General features: G+C 32.9%; 1 pseudogene; it reads left to right on the forward strand.

Annotated features, from left to right (window-relative positions):
- The first annotated feature begins 205 nt into the window (after positions 1-205).
- Positions 206-15,814, forward strand: LOC149252929 (condensin complex subunit 2-like; annotated as a pseudogene).
- The last annotated feature ends 12,177 nt before the right edge of the window (positions 15,815-27,991 follow it).

Consider the following 27,991-nt stretch of genomic DNA (forward strand, 5'->3'; position numbering starts at 1 on the left):
TCAAATGGCTTTCTAGAGCAGGGAGATTGACTTTAATCAAATCTGTGTTACTAGCTATACCAGTTTACTGGGCAGCATTAACATGGGTTCCAAAAGGGATACTGGACAAGATAAGAAGGATTTGCAGCAGATTTCTCTGGGCGGGTTCAAAGGAGGACTCTGTACTTCCGTGGGTTGCTTGGGAAAAAGTGGCAAGGCCTAAAGAATGGGGAGGGTGGGGGATAAAAATATCCATGATTTCAGTCTCTCTTTGGCAGGAAAATCGGGATGGAGAATCATTAAGATGGAAAACCTATGGACGAGAGTGGTGAAGAGGAAATACATAGATCCTGTACCTTTAGAAGAATGGATCAGGAACCCAAACAAGAAAGGAAAAAATGCTTCGGTGGTTTGGAAAGCTACTGTGGAGGCTTTCAAGGTGATTGAACAAGGTTTGGCCTGGCAGGTTGGTAATGGGGAAAATTTGAGGATAGGAAAAGACCCCTGGGTTGGATGTAATGAAAAATTTGCCCTCTCCCCTGGCTTAATCAGACATCTCGAATCCAAAGGCATTCTCTTCTTAAGTCAGGTTGAGAAAATTGGCTTTTCTACAATATGGGGTCAAGCTTGGAAAACCGGGGAAGAACTAGATCTTCGGCCTTACTGGTGGAATGAGTGGAAGGCTTATACCCAAGAACTAGCCAGATCAAATGTAAGGCTGAAAGGTAGACAGGATCAACTGGTTTGGGCTCATGCGGAATCTGGATCTTATTCCCCAAAATTCGGGTATAAATTCCTAATGACAAAAAAAGGCTGGGGAGATCCGGAATGGTGGGCCAAGCTGTTATGGAAACTCAAATGCCCGGCAAAAGCCAGACTTTTCTTTTGGTGTATACTTAAAAGGAAAATCCCTACCTGGGACATTCTTCAATCCAGGTATAAGCAAGGACCGGGGAGATGCCCATTATGCAAATCTGAATCTGAAACCATTAGACATCTATTTTTAGTTTGTCCATCTGTTAAAAAAGTATGGGCAGAGGTTGGGAAACTCATCAAAAAACAGGTAGATTGGGAAGGGGAAAACTTACATGATGTCTGGGACAAATGGTGGCGACAGCACCCTGAGGAGAACATGCGGAATCTACCTCCCATCATCTGTTGGGGGGTTTGGATCGCAAGGAATAGGTGTATATTTTTAGACAAAGAAACCACAGCTGAATCAATAGTGGTACAGTGCACTTCTATTTTCTCAAATATTCCGGAAACCGAGGAGGGAAGAAACCCCAGACAAGTAAGGAAGAACAAATTAAAGAAGGCATCCCATGGGCCTACTTTGATGGGGCTTCTCAGAACAACAAAGCTGGAGCAGGGATGATTATCCACCTAAATAAGAACCAGTCTTTAAAAGCTTCAGTGGGTCTAGGCACGGGATCAAATAACTTTGCAGAATTATCAGCCCTAAAACTACTTCTTTGCTAGCTCATTCATAGGAACATCCACTCAGTTCAGATTTTTGGAGACTCTTTAAATGTCATAAAATGGGTTAATGGTCAAAGTAGCTGTCAAAATTATATGCTGAGACCTTTATTAGAAGAAATACAGGTTCTAAAGCTCTCTTTTAATGTGTTCTCACTATGCCATATCTACAGGGAGTGCAATGGTTCAGCAGACAAGCTTTCTAAGGATGGTTTGCAACAGGATATGGGCAACTGGAAAGTAGCAGAGGAGATTCATGGACATATCTGTGTGTCAGATCAGCCTCCACACTTCTAGTTTTTTCATGATGCTTTTTCTATCAGTTTTGCTTTCATAATGCAGTGTATACTTTTGGGACTGCTGTTGTATTTTGAAAACTTGTTTTCAAAGTTATGCTTAGTATCTATTTTCTATTGGGTTGTTTTCCTCCTAAGAGGAGACCTGGGAAATAGATATGGAACCGAGACCTATCGATGGATAATGTTGTTTTGTGGACTGTTTTTAGTGGTTTAGTGCTAGAAACATAGATTGTTCATGAGGTTTTCGACTTCAGAGGAGACATTGACCAACTTTTTGTACAGGAAAGAATGTCACTTTTCTGTAGCAGCTTTGTGATATCATCATACAAGAAAAAGGAATGCTCAGGCATATACAATGTAACTTTTTATCTTGTTTATAAAAAGTTCACTTTTTCCTTTGGGAAAAAAAAATACTTATGTAGAATTCATTTTCATGATTTAATTTGACAATGATCTTAATGTTTATGCTAATGAAATCATATAAGTTTTGCAATAATGATTAAAACAATATTTATTAAATGAGAAATTGTTTAAATCACAAATAATTAAGAAATATTTAAATCATAACTATTTATTAAATAACTTCTTTACTCATATACCTAAGTTAGTAGAAATTACTCATAAACCTAAAAACCTAAACATAGAGTTACTCAATTACTCATAAACCTAAATAAAACATAGTTACTTATATTAATCATAACTATTCATGAATCTAAATTACTCATAATTAACCTAAACTAATTGTTGACTATAAATCACTCAAAAACGAGAAAACACTATAAATTATTGAAACATAAAATTAACTATGTGGCACTATAAATTAAGTTTGGCACCCAAACAAGTGGATTATGGCTTCTCAAATTTATAAAAACTCAATATATAAAACATTGAATTGTGATTTCTACTACCAGCTATATGTTGTTTTGTTCACTGTTCATTGTAAAACATGCCACACCTGTTTCTACTTTTTTTAAAAGCCTTGTAAAATATTTTTTTGAAAAAATTATATATAGCTCTTAAACACTATTCTATTCAATTGGATGGATGTATTACACCTGAAATTCTCACATTGCATCTATTAGCAAACCATCAATGTATTGCAATTCTCTTTCTGATTCTATTAGAAAATTGCATTGACATCATCATCAAAGGCATATCCATTTCTATTAGCAAGCTATCAATATATTTCAATTCAATTTTTTCACTTATTGAGATAGATAGCCCTTTTAAAATTTCTCAAAGTATCTATTTCTATTAGCCAATTATCAATGTATTTAAATTCTCTTTTTGATTTGATTTGTTGAGATAGATAGCCCTTTTAAAATTACTCAAAGTATTTAGATCTATATGGATAGGAATTCAAGGTTGAATTTAAACATTTGATTTTGATATTACCACGGAAAATATAAAGTGAGATATAGACATTTCCTCCTTGAATAAGGCCTTGTTAGGTGTGGAGTTCTTAGTTGTGTCCACTTATTTTACTCAAACCTTTCCCCAAATCACACTAACATGTATGGGAATCTAGAATGTGCATGTACTCACTTTTTTTTCTTCAACAAATCAAATGTTAGATCAATAATGGTTGAAGATTCATCAAGTTATTTGGGATAAATATTACTTCATTGTCACAATAACATCTATTTTTCCAACTTTCACATTTGCTATCCATATTTCAATGCACTAAGGCGTGAGGATTATAATGGATTTCAGAAAATTTATGTATTCCTTTTTGTACTTCAAGTGAATTTGGTTACTGTGGTCCATTAGCATAAGGTAAATTGGTACATAGATTTATAGATGCATATACCATGAAAATTTTAAACAAATAACCTTTCAACTCTACAAACTAATAAAGAACATTGTATTTTTAAATATTCTTCAATATCCAATTGAAATTCAATAAAATGGACAAGAAAATTATTTACATATATAATAAAAAATCTTTAGATATCAAATTCAATGGTGCATTTACTTTTTCCTAAAATATCTACTTGAATAAAAAACAATAGATAATTATCTAAAAGATGTCTTTGAAATCTTGGATAATTAGGAAAATGTTTCAGAAGAAACCCATTTTTTATTATTTAAATTTCCTAATATCTTTTAATTTAACCTCCATATACCACTTAATCATAATCATGTAGATATTAATGTAGTCCATTACAATGATTAAGTTGTGGTATTAATGAAGTAAATTACAAGGATGATATTATGATATAACAATCTATTGTTTTATTAATAAATAAGTAAAATGATTTTAGATTAATTTTAAATATGAAAAAAATTAATATATAACAATGTGTTGGTTTAGAGATTTGATAATATAATTTTACTTTGAAATTTCTGGATTCACTATGATTGATTCAACAAAAAATTGTCAAATTGCAACAAAAACTTCCAAAACATCTAGGTCTTAGACAACCGATTAAAAATATTTATAAATATATAAAATAAAGATAATAATACAATTTTAAGATTAATATCAACCTATATATCATTGTTTTTTTAAAACAATGAAGATGTACACACTTAATTGTTTTAGAAACACATTTTCTTGATGGTTAAGAAGACTTAAAATATAATTATTATGATTATTGTATGATAAAAAATCACTATCTTAATAAATATTAAGAAATTCAAATAATTTCTTTTTATAAATATATAAAATTATGTTGAAAAATCTCACAAACTTAAAAGAGACTACATTTTTTATTATTCAAATTTCCTAATATCTATTAATTTAACCTCCATATACCCCATAATCATAATCAAGTGGATAAAGAAACCCAAGTTTCCTATTAATTGATAATGTCAAATCTTATGTGTGTGTGATTGCTTGACGTGAGGAATTTGACAAAACAAAATTGACTCAATCATAATGAATGCAAAACTATCAAATTAAAATTATATTATTAAATTTCTAAAACAACACATTTGTATATATATATATATATATTTTTTTTTTTTTCATATTTAGAATTAATCTAAAATCATTTTACTTATTTATTAATAAAACAATATATTGTTAATATCATAAGATAATTCTTATAATGGACTGCATTAATACCACAACTTAATCATTCTAATGGAATACATTAATATCTACAATATTATGATTATGATTATGTGTTATATGGAGGTTAAATTAATAAATCTCAGGAAATTTAAATAATAAAAAATGTAATATGTTTTAAGTTTGTGAGATTTTTCAACTTAATTTTATATATTTATAACATTTTTTAATTATTTGAGTTTCTTAATATTTGTTAAAATAGTATTTCTTATTTAATAATGTAATTTTTAATCATACACTAATCATAATAATTATAATTTAAATGTTTTTAACCATTAAGAAAATGTGTTTCTAAAACAATTATTTCTATATGTCTCTATTGTTTAAAAAAAATAATGATATATAACTTGATCTCAATTTTAAAACTAGATTATTATTTTTATTTTATGTGTTTATAAATATTTTTAACAGGTTGTCTAACACCTAGATGTTTAGGAATTTATGGTTGCAAATAACTACATTTTTTGTTGACTCAATCTTAATTTTTATTGTTTACTCAAATTCACTTGTAATTCCAAACAATATTTGCCAAATTTACTTGTAATTCCAAACAATCTTTACTTAAATTTACTTGTAATTTTTAATTTTTTTTGTTGAATCAAATTTACTTGCAATTCCAAACAATCTTTGCCAAACTATAAACAATAGAAAATCTAACAATAAATGAATTTAAACATATACTAAGTAACTTGTTTAAAGTTTCTTTAAAAAAAATTGAAAATATTTTTTTTATTGAATTAATCTATTCTTATACATATTTTTATTACACAATGTCTTTTTTGTAATTATAATTTATTCAAGAAAAAAAAAAGAGGTTACGGTAAGAGATTTAATCTAACTTTTTATAATATAATTTTATAAAATCCATATCTTATTTTGCTAACATATTATAATATGTATGTAATATAATGAGAAGAGTCTTTTCATTATTCTCTTATATAATTGTATAATTCTATTTCTTTCAAAAAAGTTAAAAAAAATTGTTTAAACAATTCTCAATAACATATTAAATAGATTTAATTATTTAAATTAATGCATTCCACATAAACACATATACATTATACAAATTCCTATAATATTAATAACAACTAATTACATTACCCATATTACACATATACATTATCCAAATTCCTATCATATTAATGACAACCAATTACATTTAAAACCCATATTTGTTCATTAGTCAATGAAATTTTTATTCAGCAATACACAAATATTCATAATTATATCTCACACCCTTTTATTGAATTCAACAAAATTTCCTCGTTCAAGAAACCACACACACATAAGATTTGACAATATCAATTAGTAGGAAACTTGAATTTCTTTATCCACTTGATTATGGTTATGAGGTATATGGAGGTTAAATTAATAAATATTGGGAAATTTGAATGATATAAAATGTAGTCTGTTTTAAGTTTGTGAGATTTTTCAACATAATTTTATATATTTATAAATTCTTTTAATTATTTGAATTTCTTAATATTTATTAATATAGTGTTTCTTATTTAATAATATAATTTTTAATCATACAATAACCATAATAATTATTATTTAAATGTTCTTAACCATTAAGAAAATGTGTTTCTAAAACAATTAAGTCTGTATGTCTTCATTGTTTTAAAAAAATAATGATATATAGGTTGATCTTAATCTTAAAAGTATATTATTATATTTATTTTATATATTTATAAATATTTTTAATGGGTTGTCTAAAACCTAGATGTTTTGGAAGTTTTGGGTGGAATTTGACAAATTTTTGTTGAGTCAATCATAGTGATCCATAAATTTCAAATTAAAATTATATAATTAAATTTATAAAACAACACATTGTTATATATTAATTTTTTTCATATATAAAATTAATCTAAAATCATTTTACTTATTTATTAATAAAACAATAGATTGTTATATCACAAAATAACTGTTGTAATTTGGTGCATTAATACCACAACTTAATCATTGTAATGGACTACATTAATATCTACATGATTATGATTATGTGGTATATGGAGGTTAAATTAAAAAATATTAGGAAATTTAAACGATAAAAACTGGGTTCCTTTTGAAATACTTTCCTAGTTATCCAAAATTCCAACATCATTTAGATAATTATCTATTATTTTTATTTCAGTAGATCTTTTAGGAAAAAAGTAAATGCACCATTGAATTTGATATCTAAAGATTTTTTATTATATATGTAAATAATGTTATTGTATATTTTATTGAATTTCAACTCGATATTGAAGTATATTTAAAAATAAAATGTTCTTTATTTGTTTGTAGAGTTGAAAAGTTATTTGTTTAAAATGTTCATGGTATATGCATCTATAAATATATGTACCAATTTTCCTTATGCTAATGGACCATAGTAACCAAATTCACTTTAAGTACAAAAAGGAATACATAAATTTCCTGAAATCCATTATAATCCTCACGCCTTAGTGCACTGAAATATTGAAAGCAGATGTGAAAGTTACAAAATTAGATATTATTGTGAAAATGAAGTAATATTTATCCCAAATAACTTGATGACTCTTCAACCATCATTTGGACCTAAGAATTATCCTTAAAATACATCCACTTTCACTCCATCCAACATCCACTTTCTCTCCATTCACACATTTTTCACCTCTATTCTACCACCATGTCATCACATTAGCTTCACTTTCATTAAATGGGTTACCATTGTGTTTTCCAAAACATTATTAATTCTTAGTATTTTTAAGAGAATTTGTGGTTAAAATTTAGAAAATAATATCCATATACTTATACCCAACAATTAGAATGAGTTTTTGACATGTGTAGGCACAAAGAAAGCTTATAAGGCACCTTATGTGGCACTCTAAGTTCAAATTCGAATTTGAGGAGATCATGGACCTCATGGATAAGATCATGGACCTGATGGAGTAGATCATGGAGGATAGGGTTATGTGTCACCATTGGTTGAGAGATATGTGGATTTGAAGAGGGAATAGTGGATCCACATTTATGGGTTTGTTATCATAACTTTTGTATAAATAGGAGTGTTATCTCCTTCATTTGTAATCTTAATTTTCCTTAGAATTTGGAAACTTAATCCTTCATTTGTAATTTTAGATTTTAGGATCATTGTAATGGAGATTTAGAATCTCTTGGAATGTAGAACTTGGAGCTTGTAATTGCAATTTACAATTGATGATAAATAAAGTGGATTGGATTTTCTTCTACATTGAAGTTCTTTCTGGGTGTGCTTGTGGAGCTATGGAGGGCCCCCATTGCCTCACTTGCATGCTTGTTTTGGTATAGTAATCTTTCATTTATGTTTTTAATTTCATTAGTTTAAAGATATTGATGCTAGAAATATAAATGAGTAGTCTCTTGTAAGAGAGCTTTAATATTTCTTATAATCAATTTGAATTATGTTTAAATGCCTTCATTTCTTAGTTCATTGATAAACATGGTTAAAAATATTAATGAATAGTCTCCTCTAAGGGAGATTCAATATTTCTTACACTTGTCATAATGTCTTTTAATTTTTATATTTAATTTTTTTAAATGACTAAATACATGTTGGAGATCCCAATGAAAGACCTCCTGTAAGGGAGCTTTGGCATTTCTTTGCCTACATTAGTTTATCTTTTCTCTAAGTCCATATATATTGGATGATCCTCGAAGTTTACTTATCCGGATTGATAGTAAATGAAACTCTAATTTGCATCCACATTTTAGACCCAACATTTTGGTGTTGTTGCCAGGGAGGATGATTTAGAGATAGACTTACGAAATTATTTTTATTGCAATTTCTTTTTATGGACTAACTTGTGAAACCTCGTGACAACAGGATCTTCATAAAGGAGTTCAAGTTTGAGCTTTTTGATTTTTTTCGTTCTTAGTTAGTTTCAAATTCAGTTTGTAAACCCCCCATTTCTTACTAATCCATATACGGGTGAGAAATTTGGAAATTTTGAATAGGTACTTCTTGGAGAGCAAGAACAATATTGAATATTGGCTTCAAAAGAACCTTGCGCTAACTCCAAGAATAATACACGTTACTCACATACTTGCAAATAATCAGGTAAAAGCTTTAAATCTTGATGTGATCGTTTTTGAATTTTTAGTCCATAGATGGCTTCACTCGAAGCATTCTTTTACTTAGAAAAATAAAAAAAAAATTCAAGTTAAAGGTAGAATAGATCATAAAATATAAAATGAGATCTCCTAGAGTTTTCCTTTAGTCTTGTGTTCAAATGATAAAAATAATAAAAAAATCATCTACATTTCTCATGAATAAATTTAGGTAAGAGCCACTTCATCCAAGCTAACCTACAAAAAATAGAAATAAAAAAAAATAAAAAAAAACAAATCAATAGGTTAGTATGCTCTCTTCCTACACTTCAAGCGATAAGGAAGATCAGAAAATCTATTGATTTATTTTTAAAATTGAATAAAAATCTCTTTCTCAGAATTTAAAATTACTACATTTTAAGAAATGAAAATCATTTAAAAAAAAAAATTATTTTCGATTTCAAATTTAAAAATTAAATTTGTAGTTTAGTGATTTGATAAATATGTTAAAACTCTCTGCATATGCTTATTTACTCCTAACAGACCACAATTTGCAACTCCATGATATACAAAATATTCATTATATTCTGCTTTGATGTGTTGGGATCAAACAAGCGAAATCTGTATACAAACAATTCAATTTCAGTATTTAAAGAAGAAATCCGCAATAAAAATCCATTTGGCTTGATCTAATTTCAAACAAATATTTGCTCTTAATATTTTTGAAATCGATTATTTCATGACAAGGGAGGTTTTACATGATTACTCTATTCTTTGTTTCACAATTTCAAGTTAAAACTGAAAACAATTATAAAGAAATTGAAGCATACAAGCAAAAAATAAGTGTTGTTTATAAAAAGTTCTAAAAAAAATTTACAACAACACTTGGACGAGCTAAGGGCACAGGTGGCTCATTTGAGAGCAACTAACAGGAAGATAATGAACAATTTTAATATTGTTTCATAGCATTATGCTTAGATTACAAACGAGAATAGCTAGGATCTCGAGAGATTAAGCCAGACAATAAATGTTCAATATCATGGTGCCTTTAGAACTATGAGTATTGAAAATTGGAATTGTAGCATTGTGCATCTGAGCTCAGAATCAAGCACCATTACTCAGTCCCTGTTATCTCCTAATCTCTTTGTTAGGCCCCTACACTAGTAGTATGCATGTTAGGCCCCTATACTACTAGTGTAACCCCTTATTGTTATTAGTATAACCCACTTATTATATTGATGTACCCATGTAGTGCCCATATTGTTACTATTATGCCACATAGAAGCTCACCATTGTTACTGTTGTGCCCTACAATATTATTGTTATGTAGGCTTTAATTGTATTGGGACCACTTAGACTCCTATATATAGAAAGGAGGTATTTTCATTTGTATCATCCAAGAATTGTTCATTTATGTAATGCAAAGGAGGTTGCCCCCTTGAAGAGGCTGAATTCTAAGGCGTGGATTTATCTTTTCTATCTTTTCTTGAGCTGGTTTCATAACATTTGGTATCAGAGCTTTGGATTCTAGGGTTTCGCTGCTCCAAACAGGTCATTGTGGACTTTCCGCTATAACTTCTTTTCGGTGACGTTTCAGAAGTCGCAAAAAAAACCCATTGGATAAGAATTGGCGCTGAACCTTGGGTCCAAATTTCAGATCTTTTCGCGCAATATTGTCGGAGATATGATCTGCGGAGGTTGGTCTTTTTGCAGACTCCTGAATTACACTCAAAACAGGTGACCTGGGAAAAATTGTCATAACTTTCTTTCTGAGCATCGGATTGAAATTTCGTAAGAAGGTACAGAAAGAGGACAGACTGTAGTTTCTTTTTATATATGTTTCAGAGTCAAAGGTTGAAACAGTGACACGTGGCACATCATAAAATTTTTCTCTACTGAACTAGTCTATAATCAGGTCACTGCGGGAGATTGCGCATAACTTTTTCCTGGAGAATCGAATTTGGATCAGACTTGTCGCATTGGAAAGAGGACACAGAGGGCTACTACAGGTTACAAGTTCAGAACTTAAAGATTAGAAAGTACAAAGTTACAGTCGTTTCAAGGTAGAGCTCCTAAAATCAAGAAAAAGCAAGATGAGGAAGTTTGATGGCAAGGATCCGGTAAATTGGATACTTCAGATGGAGAAATATTTTGATATACATGGTGTACAACTATTACAAAAGGTATGTATTGCATCTTCATATTTAGAACCAGATCAATTTTTATGGTACAAAGGGCTTTGTCATCGTAAAAAACTTGTTACGTGGTCAATTTTCACGGAGGAAATGATAGCACATTATGAGGATATAAAGAGCAACACCTTCTTTAGAGCAACACCACAACAATTGGAAAGAGTAAAAGGGCTTTGTGACATAATGGAAAGCAAAATTATGGAAACCAGGAAGCATACCCCTCACAACTATAAAGATGGAAGTGTTGTTTCTCCCAGCCTTCCACAACCTACAAGGGTTACACCACAACAATTGGAAGAAAAAAGAGAAAAAGGGCTTTGTTACAATTGTGATAGCAAATGTACTAAAGGTCATAGGTGTGCTGAGAAGAAATTATTTTACATAGAATATGAAGAGGAGGAAGAAAAGGATCAAGAAACATCAAAAGAAGAGGATATACGTCAGGACACCACCCCAGAGAAAGAAGAAACGAATCAGACCATATCTTGTAAAGCATTGGCAAGAATTACCACTCCTCAAACTCTCAAGATAGAAGGACATATCAAGAAGAAAAAGGTGCAAGAAGTGAAATATCACATCGAGAAAGAAGAAATGAATCCAACTATATCTTTTAATTCAATGGATGAAATTACCACTCCTTAAACTATCAAGATAGAAGGACACATCAAGAAGAAAAATGTTCAAGAAGCGAAAGATCACATCGAGCATCAAGAAATGAATCCGACATATCTTGTAAAGGACTGGAAGAAATTACCACTACTCAAAAGATAGAAGGACATATCAAGAAGAAAAAGGTTCAAGTAGAGAAATATCATATCGAGCATCAACAGCAAGTTCTCCAACTTTTAAAGGATAACGCCACTTCGGTGCAAAATCAAATGAAACAACAGGTAGATCAACATCGTAGTGAAAAATGTTTTGACGTTTTGATGTGAGTGATTGGGTATTTTTACTGCTACATCTCAAGCAAGCTATTTATGAGAAGGAAATGTTGGCAATACTACATGCACTTAAAAAATGGCGACCTTACCAAATGGGAAGACGCTTCAAGGATGAGGATGTGGAAGCATTCTTTTGTGCTATTTATATTATCCAACCAAATTGGATAAACGAAGCAACGGATGAATGGAAGAAGAACGAAGAAGTATGGCCACTTATTCAAAAGTTTCAAAAGATCCCAATTCAAGCAATATTGCCAGAAATTGAAGAGGAAGGAAAAATCATATTGGAACCTGGAGAAGTCACAGAAACAAGAACCAGACAGCTACGAAATCGATCAATTTCAGAGTATCTCATCAAGTGGAAGAACTTACCCGTTGAATATTCCACATGGGAGGACAAGAATTTTATATAGAAGCATCAAGAACTACTCAAGCGTTGAGGACAATGCTTTTTGAAGGAGAGGGGCATGTTAGGCCCCTATACTACTAGTGTAACCCCTTATTGTTATTAGTATAACCCACTTATTATATTGATGTACCCATGTAGTGCCCATATTGTTACTATTATGCCACATAGAAGCCCACCATTGTTACTATTGTGCCCTACAATATTATTGTTATGTAGGCTTTAATTGTATTGGGACCACTTAGACTCCTATATATAGAAAGGAGGTATTTTCATTTGTATCATCCAAGAATTGTTCATTTATGTAATGCAAAGGAGGTTGCCCCCTCGAAGAGGCTGAATTCTAAGGCATGGATTTATCTTTTCTATCTTTTCTTGAGCTGGTTTCATAACACTCTTGTTATGAGGTGTAAAGCATTTTTAAAGTTATCACGTCTCAATATTGTTTTCTAAATAATGTATTAGGTATCTGGTTGGATTTTGTACATGGGACAACCTCATAAAATACTATGGCTTTATAAAAATTAGGTGCTATGGGCAGAAGAAAAAATAGAGGAGAGGGATTCCCATTGAATCTTTATAATATTATTGAAATAATATTTTGGGTTGTTATGTAGTTTCAAGTTATAAGTGTCGCAAATTATTTACCTGTCGAATTATATGGAACGAAAAAACTTGTATCATATGGAAAGAAATGGCTAAATCCTTCATAAGAGTCATTGGTCAACCCTAATGTGCCAAAATAACAATCTAGACTTGAGTGATTTGAAGAATTTTGCATGCAAATTGAGCAATTTGAGTGATTTAGGCGATTTTGAATTCAGGTTTTGCAACCTCAATTTGCTTGAAATGTAAAGGATATTTCGGGGCAACAACGCAGTGAAGAACGACAATTCAATTAATTGAATACAAAACCAACACAAACATGAGAATTGCTAAGGTACAATTTAGCACTATATGATGTTTACTTAGGCTTTTATGTTGGGTCATGATGGGTACTAGTGTCATGCGTAATGCTTATCTCAAGACCAGTGTTATTGGAAAAATTAAGCTAAAGTTTAGTATAATAAAACGAATTTTATATTATTGTAATACTAGGAATAGAGTGTTAGGTATCATTGTTATTGGCAATAGCTATCTCGAAGAGCTCTGTAATATGCTCATTTCAGTATGAATGGGAATTTCATACTAAATTTGTGATGTATTGGGAACTTCGCCTGCATTCTTAATAATCAATTCACCAATTCCTTTCTAATGAAAGTGAAACATAATTTTGGCATTTCCCATGGGCAGGTTAGGTAGTTTAATTCTGGTATTGGCGTGACCCAGATCAGCAGGTATTATGATTGCTATTAAGACTTACCACTGCCCTACTGCTAAATTTTTAGGCATTAAGTTTATGAGTTTCCCCTCTGCGAAATTCTAACATGAGATATAAGATGCAAAATTATATTGAAATTCATACAAATTAAATGAATGCATTATACTTAGAGAAGTCAATATTGTTTGAGGTCCATTTCTTTGCCTTTGCTTCTACAATTCAGATTGAGCATTTTTTTTATTTATTCATGGATTCCCCTTCATTTCTTTTCCTTTAACCTCTCTTCTTATCTAGAAAAACATAGTTGTTGTCACTAATTGATCCCACGACTTCATGTTCCCTCCAATACAAAGGTTATATATAAACCAAAGATTTTTAGCTTGAAAAATCCAGCCACGTTTCCTAATATTTGATGAAGGTGAGAAGCAGCAGCAGCCAATGGGCAATATGGATGTAATGAAAAAGAGCAAAACACCTATGAAAGAGAGGACGTAGTCCCCTACACGTGTTCTTCTCTTGAACAATAATGACGAATGGACTCAAGCCTGCGCAGTCCCAGCCGCAGCGAACAAAAAGAAGTATTTGGTTGGAAATGATGGAAACGATGGTGCAGGAGGCATAGACATATCCATTTCTTCCCAATTACGGGACAAGGATCTCCTTGACAAAGATCAGATCTTAGACGTCCTACAGGACTGCATCAAGTTAGCCAGGGAAAATAAAATTAATCAGTGGAATACCTGGGAGCTCAGCCTGATTAACCACCTTAGTGATATTATCAAAGTGGATGACAATGAGACACAGACCAATTTCCAAAAGGCAAGTCACACATTGGAAGCCAGTGTAAGGATTTATTCACTAAGAGTGGGTTCAGTGCACACGAAATCATACAAGGTCCTCGGAGGAATCAATCATATAGGGACAGGAGATCAAAATGATAATGGAAATGGTATAGAAGGTGAAAATTGAGTTACAGATCAAGATCAAAGTGATGGGAAGAAGAATTTCCAAAAGAGATCAGATCCCTCGAGTACTTTGGAACCTTCTTTTGAGTCATTGAATGTAAAGAAGTTTGATGTTACTTTTACGGTTTATCCTCTATGTCATCAAACCTCTATACAATTTGATGACAAAGGGGTCAAGGGTCTTCTTCTCAACACCCTTGGTGTTTAAAATGATCGTCAGATAGTGAAAATATGGATTTACACAAAACAAAGAGAGTTTTGAGACAATTAACATGTCTTTCATAAAAGAGTGTATTGATCAAACGGTGATGGATTTACAAACTAAAAGGGAGATCTCACCTACACTCAAGGAAATTCTAAGATTGTTTGATGATCCTTACTGGAATTCAGCTGAGGCCATTCTCACAATGCAAAATGAAGATGAGACACTTGATTCTTCTCTTGATAACCAAGAAGGCCTTGATGGAGAAGTTGGAATGGATAAAGCATTTTATGTAAGCCTCGAGGACTTTGAATGCGATGAAAATGGTGGAGTTCTGAAGGATGATGGCTTGAATAGCCTAGACTCTATTTCTGGTGGTGCTGTTACTTCAGAGTGGCCTGACAAAGAGGACATGGGTTATGGTGAATTAGATTTGGAGTAGAACAAAGATTTATTAAGTGAAAAAACAATTGATATTTGTTTTTAGGGATGGGGGTGTCATCGAGATCAAATGCTTGGGCTGGTCTTGATCATTGGAAGTATCAAAGAGTTAAAGATGTACAACAAAGTTTAGATGTTGGGAATGAAGCATCTTCAACTGACAATAAACTAAAGAGAAGAAAAAGGGAACCATTTTCATTTTATTTTTTGAATGGTATCGACACTGAGACTGGTTCTGCCTTTGCTCCACCCAAAAATCATCGGTCATTGTTATTGCCTCAGAGTAGCTCCTCCAGGAAAACTAATCTTCTAGAAGACTGCCACTACCAACCAGAGGGGCTTGTAAAGCTTTTATTACTGCCTTCTATTACGTGTATTTCAAGGCATGGAAGAAAAGTATCTGACAGTTCCATTGAAAATAGCAACAGTTTTGAACCATTAGGTATGGGGCAATGAGGATGGTGTCTGAGCCCAAATGTCATGAACCATATAACACAAATAGGAAGTAATTTATTTTTCATGGGTATTTAGTAAAAATGGTTTGTTATCAACATCACGAATTGGACTAAAATTACACTTTTGATTCTCCTTAAGCTGTTTCATTTGGCATTAGTTTTTGCATAAGAATCATCAAGGAATTGGCATTTTCTTTTTGACAACACTTATGTTCTTTGTGCCAAGTTTTTTTTGCATATTTCGAATGATCAACTAATCATTAAGGAAACTAATTGTGTGCACAATTGGTTTTCAAAAGACAATTCTAAAAAACAAATCCATGCACATAAACGAAATATCTAGAAAATTACAAGTTCTTGCAACTTCCTGTAATAGCTTAATGGTTTGACATGTTGCATGAAATATTAGCAAATTCGAATATCTGGGGTTTGTTACTAAATGTCCAAGGATGGTGAAATACTTATCCACTTTTGAATTCGAAGTCTATATGTGGCTGGTCAATGCTGGTCAAACTCAACTATTTTAGCAGACATTCTAAAAATAATGAGCAGATTTGCTTTATATGAGATTTTGCATGCCATAATTCACTTTTTCCCAACAAGATTCACTATCCATTTCCCATTACCCACATACACTTCATTACATTTTCATCAATCCTAACCCACCAATAAAACCAACGAAGCTCAGTTACAAGCTTTTTTTCCACTTTACATATCCATTGTCAGTTTCCTTTTTCCTACCTTTGTAAATAACACCTTGCTTCCATACACCATTGAGTCCATGGTCCTTGAGTCTAATTATTTTTCTAAAAACACCATGGAGCTTGCATACCTTAAGGGCAAGCTATCATGCTAATAAAAAAGGGAATACATCAATGTCCCTTGTTCGTCGGATCTTCTAAGTATTCAACAACAACAAATTCATTCATACTTAGAAAGATGTATTCGGGGCATCTTGACTCTCATCCACATGAAAGATGGTATCTCTCGTGTTAACTAGTGGCATCTATTAAAGGCCACTAAGTTAACCATTTCTTGTTATGTTAGACACCAAAATATTTATTCACATGACAAGAATCGTGCCAATGAGCATTGAAGACATGAAGACCAATCATTTTGTAGTAGAAGAAGCAAAATTACTTTCATTACCTTTCAGTTTTTGATGTAAACGAATTGAGGACAAGTCAATACATAAGGTTGGGGGGAAGTGTAAATTCTAAATTTTGTATCCCTTCCAAGACTTATACATTTTCAGCCACATTCATCAATAGATTCCAAACATTCAACATAATATCCAGCAGCATTCGCAGTAACAATACAAGATTCACTTTTTTGTCTTCATCCACCATTTTCACAACCAAGTAAAGAAGACTATGATCAGAATTTTCCAACCACACATGCACAACTCTCATCCATTTTTGAAAGGGTAAGTTGAGGTATGATATTTTCTAACTTTTAACCATTTAATTCCTTGAACCCTAGAATGATAATTTTTGGCAAAAAACTTCCTTTCCTCATTTCATAAAATTGCCAAAACCATCAGTTTGGGGGGGATACATTTACATTCATACTTTGTCACCTTCATATTTTTACATATTCATATATCACATTCTAAAACCCACATACTTTCAAAATATATTTACTATTACATCATCATGAGCATAAAAATGGCTTTGTGAAAAGTATAATTTAAAATTTAATTGGATGCCAGCAAAATGACGACCATTACACAAGAACCAACCATGATGCATTCCAACAAAAATACTTCGTAATAAAAATCATATTATCAGTATGTAAAGATCATACATTAAAATTGAATGCAACAAACAAAATATGGTTGAATCACAAGAACCAACTAAATTGCAATTCATCAAAAACACTTTGCAAAAGTTAAGTAAATGATATCATGCAAAGTTTAAGCCAAAGCTCAAGTATCAAAAGTAATGTAATAGATTGCATGAGGACATGCAATACCTTCATTTTGGGGGTATTTTGGACCTAAGAATTATCCTTAAAATACATCCACTTTCACTCCATTCAACATCCGCTTTCTCTCCATTCACACATCTTCTCACCTCTATTCCACCACCATGTAATCACATTATCTTCACTTTCATCATTAAATTGGTTACCATTGTGTTTTCCAAAACATTATTAATTATTAGTATTTTTAATAGAATTTGTGGTTAAACTTTAGAAAATAATATTGATATATTTATACCTAACAATTAGAATGAGTTTTCTGACATGTGTAGGTACAAAGAAAGCTTCTAATGCACCCTTATGTGGCACTTTATGTTCAAATCCGAATTTGAGGAGATCATGGACCTCATGGATAATATCATGGACCTCATGTAGAAGATCATGGAGGATAGGGTTATTTGTCACCATTGGTTGAGAGATACGTGGATTTGAAGAGGGAATAGTGGATCCACATTTATGAGTTTGTTATCATAACTTTTGTATAAATAAGAGTGATATCTCCTTCATTTTTAATCATAATTTTCCTTAGAATTTAGAAACTTAGTCCTTCATTTGTAATTTTAAATTTTAGTATCATTGTAATGGAGATTTAGAATCTCTTGGAATGTAGAACTTGGAGCTTGTAATTGCAATTTGCAATTGATGATAAATAAAGTGGATTGGATTTTCTTCTACATTTGACTTCTTTCTAGGTGTGCTTGTGGAGCTATGGAGGGCCCCCATTCCCTCACTTGTATACTTGTTTTGGTATAGTAAGCTTTCATTTATGTTTTTAATTTCATTAGTTTAAAGATCTTGATGCTGGAAATATAAATGAATAACCTCTTGTAAGAGAGCTTTAATATTTCCTATAATCAATTTCAATTATGTTTAAATGCCTTCATTTCTTAGTTTATTGACTAAGATGGCTACAAATATTAATGAATAGTCTCGTGTAAGGGAGCTTCAATATTTCTTACACTTGTCATGATGCCTTTTAATTTTTAGATTTAATTTTGTTAAATGACTAAATAGGTGTTGGAAATTCCAATGAAAGACCTCCTGTAAGGGAGCTTTGGCATTTCTTCACCTAGCTTAGTTTAGTTTTTCTCTAAGTCCATATATATTGGATGATCCTCGAAGTTTACTTACCCCGATTGATAGTAAATGAAACTCTAATTTGCATCCGCATTTTAGACCAAACACCAACATTGATCTAACATTTTCTTTGTTGAAGAAAAAAAAAGTGAGTACATGCAAATTCTAGATTCCCATACATTTTAGTGTGATTTGTGGAAGGGTTTGAGTACAATAAATGGATACAACTAAGAAATCCACACCTAACAAAGCCTTCCTAAAGGGGGAAATGTCTATATCTCTCTCTAGATTTTCCCTGGTAATAGCAAAATCAAATGTTTAAACTCAACCTTATATTTATATTCCATATAGATCTAAATAATTTAAGCAATTTTAAAAGGGCTATCTATCTCAACAAATCAAATCAAAAAGAGAAGTTAAATACATTGATAATTGGCTAATAGAAATAGATACTTTGAGAAATTTTAAAAGGGCTATCTATCTCAACAAATCAAAAAATTGAATTGAAATATATTGATAGCTTGCTAATAGAAATGGATATACCTTTGATGATGATGTCAATGCAATTTTCTAATAGAATCATAAAGAGAATTGAATGGCTTGCTAATAGATGCAATGTGAGAATTTTAGGAGTAAGACATCCATCTAATTGAATTAAATAGTCTTTAAGAGCTATATCTATTTTTTTCAAAAAAATATTTTACGAGCCTTTCGAACGAGTAGAAAAGGGTGTGACACTCTTTACAGTGAATACTAAATAGAACAACATATATTTGGTAGTATAAATCACAATTCAATGTTTCATATATTGAGTTTTTGTAAATTTAGAAGTGAGAGTACACTTGTTTGGGTGACGAAGTTAATTTACAGTGCCACGTAGTTAATTTTATGTTTCAATAATTTATAGTGTTTTTTGGTTTATGAGTAATTTATAGTCAACAAATAATTTCAGTTAATTATGAGTAATTTAGATTCATAAATAATTATGATTAATTATAAGTAACTATGCTTTATTTAGGTTTATGAGTAACTCACTAATTCTATGTTTCAATTTTTAGGTTTATCAGTAATTTCTAGTAATTCAGGTATATGAGTAAACATGTCATTTAACAAATAGTTATGATTTAAATATTTATTAATTATTTGTGATTTAAACAATTTCTCATTTAATAAATATTGTTTTAATCATTATTGCAAAACTTATGTGATTTCATTAGTATAAGCATTAAGATCATTATCAAATTAAACCATGAATAATGAATGCTGCATAAGTAATTTTATATAATTTCAAAAAATCATGAATTATAGGTAACTTAGATTTATGACTAATTATCATTAACTATGAGTTATTTAGCTTATGAGTAAATGACTAATTTTATGTTTTAGTTTTCAGGTTTATGAGTAATTTATACTAATTTAGGTATGTCAATAAACAATTTCTGATTTAATAAATAATTTTGATGTAAATATTTATTAATTATTTAGAATTTAAACAATTTCTCATTTAATAGATACTTTTTTAACCATTATTACAAATCTTAATTAATTTCATTAAAATTAGTATAAATAAATGAGACCTAGTATTACAAAGATGATTTTTCTGTAATTTCATATATGTTATGAATTTTTAATTAGCATAGATTTACCTTAAATGTAGATGTAACGTGCCGGGAAAGATTCAATTTCTTGAGAAGAATCCAATTTGTTGAGGTATAATTTTTTGTTTGAGTCTATCTTATTTAAATGTTTTGTATAGTTATTTAATCTTTTTTTTGATAGAGATGAACAAAATTTAAAGTTTGATGACCTACAGGTTACACATCATACTGGGTTGTAAAATGAGATTTTCAAGTGAAATATGAAAAATAATTTTAATATATGAATCTAGATTCTTGATTACTGTTAAATAAGAAACAATCTTGTTACACCCTAGAAATCCAATATGCAATTATGAGAAAGTCGTAGAGTTAAAAAACCTTGAGTCTAATCAATTAAGAGCTAAAGACTGTGTAGCGAAGGAAAAAAATGGAGCAAAGGTTGTCTCAGCTTCATAAAAGAATGGTAGCCATGTCCAAAACCTTTCGGTTGTAGTGGTCATACAAACATCGATGCATAACCTTGGCTGGGAAGAAGTCATGGTCTCGATACCCAAATCATATAAACAATAGACCAATAAGAGATTCAGAAGTTACCTAGTTGTTGGGAGATCATTTTTGAAGCAATTAGGTTTTGATTCTTGCCTAAGGTTTGTAGGTTTTAACCTCATACATAAATTACCTACATACGAATTCTAAAACACAGAAAATAAACAATGCGAGTGCATAACACATAAAACACATAGACATAGAGATTTTCCCCTAGATCCCAAAATCGGGACTACGAGCTTGATTTTTCATTATATTCCTTTCAATGTTATAATACATATTTATACATGTTGAAGCATCCAATACCATGGATTGAAAAACATCGCGTCCAATACCATGGACCGAAAACCATCGCATCCAAAAAACATGTGCAAAATCATGCACAAAACCATAGGTGGTTCCACCCAACCTAACATAGGGTCCAAACCCAAAATTTTCTGGGGCGCTGCCCTAGACCCTATCAAGTGGGGTTACGGGTACCCCTCAAACCCCCTATGACCTCCCCCCCTCTACCCCCCGGTTAACTACATGGCCTAGTCGTGGAAGGAATATACCACAACCCAACATTCTCCCACTTGTTGTTTTCTTTCCACAGGGGGCCACAAGAGAGCTTAGTCATTTATCTAGCCCTACAACGCCCATTGTTTCTCTACACCAAGAGAACTTCTCAGAGCTCACAAATTTTGTCAATGCATCTGCAAGTATTCTTCAAAGTGTCCACCTTTACCAGCAACACCTTTTTTTCTTCTATCATATCCCTCAAAAAGTGATACTGAACATCAATGTGCTCTGTCTTTGAATGATATGTGGGGTTCTTTACGAAGGAAATTTCACTTTGGCTATCACAGTCCATCCTTATAGCTTCCTATGCTAACCCCATACTTGAACACAATCTCTGCAACCAACTGCTTCCTTGCTTACATGAGTGGCTGCCATGTATTCTGCCTCTGTAGTTGATAGTGCCACTACAGATTGTTTCTTACTCATCCAACTGGCTGCACCTCCAAATAGGTTAAAAACATACCCACTTGTAGATCTTTTCCCATCCAGATCTCCAGCGTAGTCTGCATCAACAAAGCTACGAATATCCAACACTCTGTCCAATATTGGTCTTCCTTGGTAGCACAAACCATAATCACTAGTGCCACACAAATACCTGAAAACCCACTTCATTGTTGTCCAATGCTCCTTTCCTGGTTTTGACATAAACCTGCTCAATACTCCCACTGCATGTGCAATGTTTGGTCTAGTATAGACCATTGCATACATCAGGCTACCGACTGCACTTGCATATGGAACACGGGACATGTCCTCTTCCTCTTCTTGTGTCTTGGGACACTGTTCAACAGATAACCTCACACCTACAAGAATAGCAACCTTCACCGGTTTACTATCTCGCATATTAAACCTTTGCAGTATTGTCTTGACATACTTCCTCTAGTTTAACTAGAGCTTCCTCTTTGCCCGATATCTTTTAATTTCCATGCCCAAAATATAGTTTGCAGCACCAAGATATTTCATGTTGAATTTGGAGGACAATTGGGTCTTCAAATCCTAGATAATTTCTTTGTCATTTCCAACCAGCAACATATCATCCACATACAAGATCAGATAAATAACAGTCACCAATTAATTTAAAATACACACAGTGATCTGCTTTGCTTCTCGTGAAGCCAAGTCCCCATATAAATGTATCAAATTTATGATACCACATCCTTGGTGACTGTTTTAACCCATACAGAGAGTTCTTTAACTTGCATACCAGTTCTTTCTTACCCTTCACTGCAAAGCCTTCAGGTTGCTTCATGTAGATTTACTCTTCTAGATCCCCATGAAGAAATGTTGTCTTCACATCCATCTGTTCTACCTCAAAATGAAAAGCAGCAGCAAAAAATAAAAGTAATCTAATAGAAGTTACCTTGGCAACAGGAGAAAAAATATCACCAAAATCAATTCCCGGCACCTGGGAATAACCTTTTGCTACCAACCGATATTTGCATTTCTCCACTTTTACTTCTGCATTTGTCTTCTTTTTGAATACCCATTTGCTGTTAATGGGTTTCCTTCCATCCGGCAACTCCACCAGATCCCAAGCCTCATTTTTGTGCAAAGATGCCATTTCATCAACCATGGCCTCTTTCGAGAGTTTCCCTTCCTTTGAATCTACTGCTCCCTTCACAGTTCTGGGATCATCATCAGTAATATATAAAGCAAAATTTGAACAGAAAGCAGATGGACTATACCTTTCTGGTTGTCTTCTTTCTCGAACTGATCTTCTCACACCCGGAGTTTGTGTCTCTTCATCTTCTTATTCCTCCTCTGCTGCAGAGTTTGATTCTTCCTCCTTTAGCTCAAACTCTATCTTCTCAGGTTCTTTTGGTTGGACTTAATTTTTAATAACATCTTTCACCTCTCTGAACACCACATCTTGGTTGTACACAACCTTCCTTGTTACAGGGTTCCAAAGCTTATAGCCCTTTAAACCATCCTTATACCCAATAAAGATGCACTTTTTAGATTTACTATCCAACTTGGTTCACTTCTCCTTTGGAACATGTACATACGCATCACATCCAAATACCCTTAGATGTGAAAGAGAGGGTTTCTTACCAGTCCATACCTCTTGTGGAGTCTTATCCTCCAACACTGATGAAGGTGACCTATTAACCAAGTAACATGCAGTATCCACCGCCTCTGCCCAGAATTCCTGTCCTATCCCGGCACCACTGAGCATGTTTCTTTCCCTTTCCATCAACGTCTTATTCATTCTTTCTGCAAATCCATTTTGCTGAGGTGTATATGGAGTAGTCTTCTGTTGTGATATACCACACTTCTTACAGAATTCTTCAAATTCCTTGCTGCAAAACTCTCCACCATTATCTATCCTCAACACCTTTATCTTCTTCTCTGTCTGATTTTCGACGAGAGCCTTAAATTCTTTAAACCTGTCAAAGGCTTTAGATTTCTTCTTAAGGAAATATATCCATGTATTCCTTGATAATTCATCTATAAATGACACAATACATAGACTTACCTAGTGATGGAACCTTCACATGTCCAAACACATCACTATGCACAAGTTCTAATATATGTTTCGCCCTCTTACTACCAGAGGGGAAACTCACCCGATTTTGCTTCACATATACACAATTTTCACAGAAATCAAAATCCAGAGAGCTATTACTCATACCTTCTACCATACCTTTACCATGAAGTATTCAAAGGCCCTTCTCTCCAATATGTCCAAGCCTTTAATGCCACAACATGCTCTCCTCTACAGAGACCACTAGATTTTCTATTCCACTTTCAGGAACCACAAAACTGTTGTACCCATCAATAATAGTGCTACCTTACAGTTTGTACAAAGTTCCAATTTGAACTCCCCGCATCAATACTAGTGCTCCTTGAACCATTTTGCAGGTATCCTTCTCGAACACTGTTTTTACACTAGCATCATCCAACTTGCTTACAGAAATCAGATTTCTAGCCAATGCAGGAATATGCAGAACACCCGGAAGTGTTATAACTCTTCCACCTTGCAACTTCAACTTTATTTTTCCACGACCAATGATTCTAGCCTTCCTATCATCCCCTAAGAAGACATCACCACCATTGAATTTCTTATACTCGTAGAACCACTCTCTATGGGGAGTGAAGTGAAAGGATGCACTTGAGTCAATCAACCATGCCTCATGATCTACATGTGTACTTCAAGAAGCCAAGTACACATCCCCACCTTCATTTGAGGTGGTTTTCACCTCTATAGAAGGAGCATCATCAGATCCCTTTCCTTTATCAGGAGATTTAGATTTACAGTCCCTTTTGTAGTGCCCTTCCTTTCCACATTTCTAGCACACCACCTTTACAGGTTTTCTTGGAGATTTAGATCTCTCTATAGATTTAGATCTCCCACTCGATGACTTATTTTTGTTTCTGTTCTGGGACCATCCTCATACAGATAAGGCATCACCATTCTGGCTTTCCATATTTTTCCGTCTCATCTCCTCCGTCAGTAAGGATGAGACAATTTCATCAAACTGCAAGGCAGTTGCATTGCTACCTATCACAATAACTAGACTATCCCACGAATCTGGTAGAGAACACAACAAACTGATGCACTTATCTTCATTTTAAATTTTAATATCAACAGATGCTAACTGACTTACCACAGTATCAAATTCATTCAGATGATCTATCACCGAGTCTCCACTTTCATCCTCAGGTTATATAGCTTTTTCTGCAGGAACAGTTTATTCACTAGAGACTTAGATTGGTACAAGGTCCCTAACTTTTCCCACAAAGCCTTCACTGTAGCTTCCCTTGATACATTCAGCAATACTGAATCTGAGACACACAATCATATTGTGCTCTTTGCCTGCCGATCCAACTTCTTCCATTCTTCATCGGACACTCCCATTGGTTTAGTACCTGGATCTACTGCGATACACTGATCGTTTTCCACCAATAAATCCTCCATCTTGAGTTTCCACAACTCAAAAATCTGACCATTAAATTTCTCGATCTCTATCTTTCCACTGCTCACCATCTTCCTTCACCACTAGAATCAATCTCGCAGATCCCCCACTAAATAGGGTCTACCATAGGCCCGAGCCAAACCCCTCACCAACAAAGGCATCCCTTTGAAGCCAAAACAGCTCTGATACCAAATGTAGGTTTTAAACCCGTACAGAAATTACCTGCATACGAATTATAAAACACAGAAAATAAATAATGCGAGAGAATAACACATAAAACACATATACACAGAAATTTTCCCCTGGATCCCAAAACTGAGACTACCAGCTTTGTAATGGAACCATCTCAAGAAAAGATAGAAAAGATAGATCAATGCCTTAGAATTCAGCCTCTTCGAGGGGGAAACCTCCTTTACATTACATAAATGAACAATTCTTGGATGATACAAATGAAAAGACCTCCTTTCTATATATAGGAGTCTAAGGGGTCATAACATAATCGGAGCCGACATAACAATAATAATGTAAGGGCACAATAATAACAATAGTGGGCTTCTATGGGGCACAATAGTAACAATATTGGCACTACATGGGTACATCAATATAATAAGTGGGTTGTACTAATAACAATAAGGGGTTACACTAGTAGTATAGGGGCCTAACATGCCCCTCTCCTTCAAAAAGCGTTGTTCTCAACGCTTGAGTAGTTCTTGATGATTTTGTATAAAATTCTTGTCCTCACATGTGCAATCTTTAGCACGTAAGTTCTTCCATTTGATGAGATACTCTGAAATTGATCGATTTTGTAGTTGTCGGGTTCTTGTTTCTGTGACTGCTCTAGGTCCCAATATGATTTTTCCTTCCTCTTCAATTTTTGGCAATATTGCTTGAATTGGGATCTTTTGCAACTTTTGAATAAGTGGCCATACTTCTTCATCCTTCTTGCATTCATCCCTTGCTTCATTTATCCAATCTAGTTGGATAATAGAAATAGCACAAAGCAATGCTTCCACATCCTTATCCTTGAAGAGTCTTCCCATTCGGTAAGGTCGCCATTTTTTAAGTGCATGTAGTATTGCCAACATTTCCTTCTCATAAATAGCTTGCTTGAGATGTAGCAGTAAAAATACCCAATCACCTACATCAAAACATTTTTCACTACAATGTTTATCTACCTGTTGTTTCGTTTGATTTTGCACCGAAGTGGCGTTATCCTTTAAAAGTTGGAGAACTTGTTGTTGATGCTCGATGTGATCTTTCACTGCTTGAACCTTTTTCTTCTTGATATGTCCTTCTATCTCTACAGTTTGAGGAGTGGTAATTTCTTCCAATCCTTTACAAGATATGGTCGGATTCATTTCTTGATGCTCGATGTGATCTTTCACTTCTTGAACATTTTTCTTCTTGATATGTCCTTATATCTCGATAGTTTGAGGAGTGGTAATTTCGAACAATGAATTACAATATATGGTTGGATTCATTTCTTCTCTCTCGATGTGATCTTTCACTTCTTGCACATTTTTCTTCTTGATATGTCCTTCTATCTCTAGAGTTTGAGGAGTGGTAATTTCTTCCAATCCTTTACAAGATATGGTCGGATTCATTTCTTGATGCTCGATGTGATCTTTCACTTCTTGAACATTTTTCTTCTTGATATGTCCTTATATCTTGATAGTTTGAGGAGTGGTAATTTCGAACAATGAATTACAAGATATGGTTGGATTCATTTCTTCTCTCTCGATGTGATCTTTCACTTCTTGCACATTTTTCGTCTTGATATGTCCTTCTATCTTGAGAGTTTGAGGAGTGGTAATTCTTGCCAATGCTTTACAAGATATGGTCTGATTCATTTCTTCTTTCCCTGGGGTGGGGTCCTGGTGTATATCTTCTTCTTTTGATGTTTCTTGATCCTTTTCTTCCTCCTCTTCATATTCTATGTAAAATAATTTCTTCTCAGCACACTTATGACCTTTAGTGCATTTGCTATCACAATTGTAACAAAGCCCTTTTTTCTCTTTTTTCTTCCAATTTTTGTGGTGTAACCCTTGTAGGTTGTGGAAGGCTAGGAGAAACAACACTTTCATCTTTATAGTTGTGAGGGGGACGCTTCCTGGTTTCCATAATTTTTCTTTCCACTGTGTCACAAAGCCCTTTTACTCTTTCCAATTGTTGTGGTGTTGCTCTTTGTATCCTCATAATGTGCTATCATTTCCTCCGTGAAAATTGACCACGTAACAAGTTTTTTATGAGAACAAAGCCCGTCGTACCATAAAAATTGATCTGGTTCTAAATATGAAGATGCAATACATACCTTTTGTAATAGTTGTACACCATGTAGATCAAAATATTGCTCCATCTGAAGTATCCAATTTACCGGATCCTTGCCATCAAACTTCCTCATCTTTCTTTTTCTTATTTTAGGAGCTCGACCTTGAAATGACTATAAATATGTACTTTCAGATCTTTAAGTTCTGAAATTGCGACCTGTAGTAGCCCTCTATGTCCTCTTTCC

The sequence above is a fragment of the Pinus tabuliformis genome, chromosome 7 (assembly GCF_031772625.1).
Source record: "Pinus tabuliformis cultivar Carrire ecotype Pingquan chromosome 7, CPIR1, whole genome shotgun sequence".
Taxonomy (NCBI): domain Eukaryota; kingdom Viridiplantae; phylum Streptophyta; class Pinopsida; order Pinales; family Pinaceae; genus Pinus; species Pinus tabuliformis.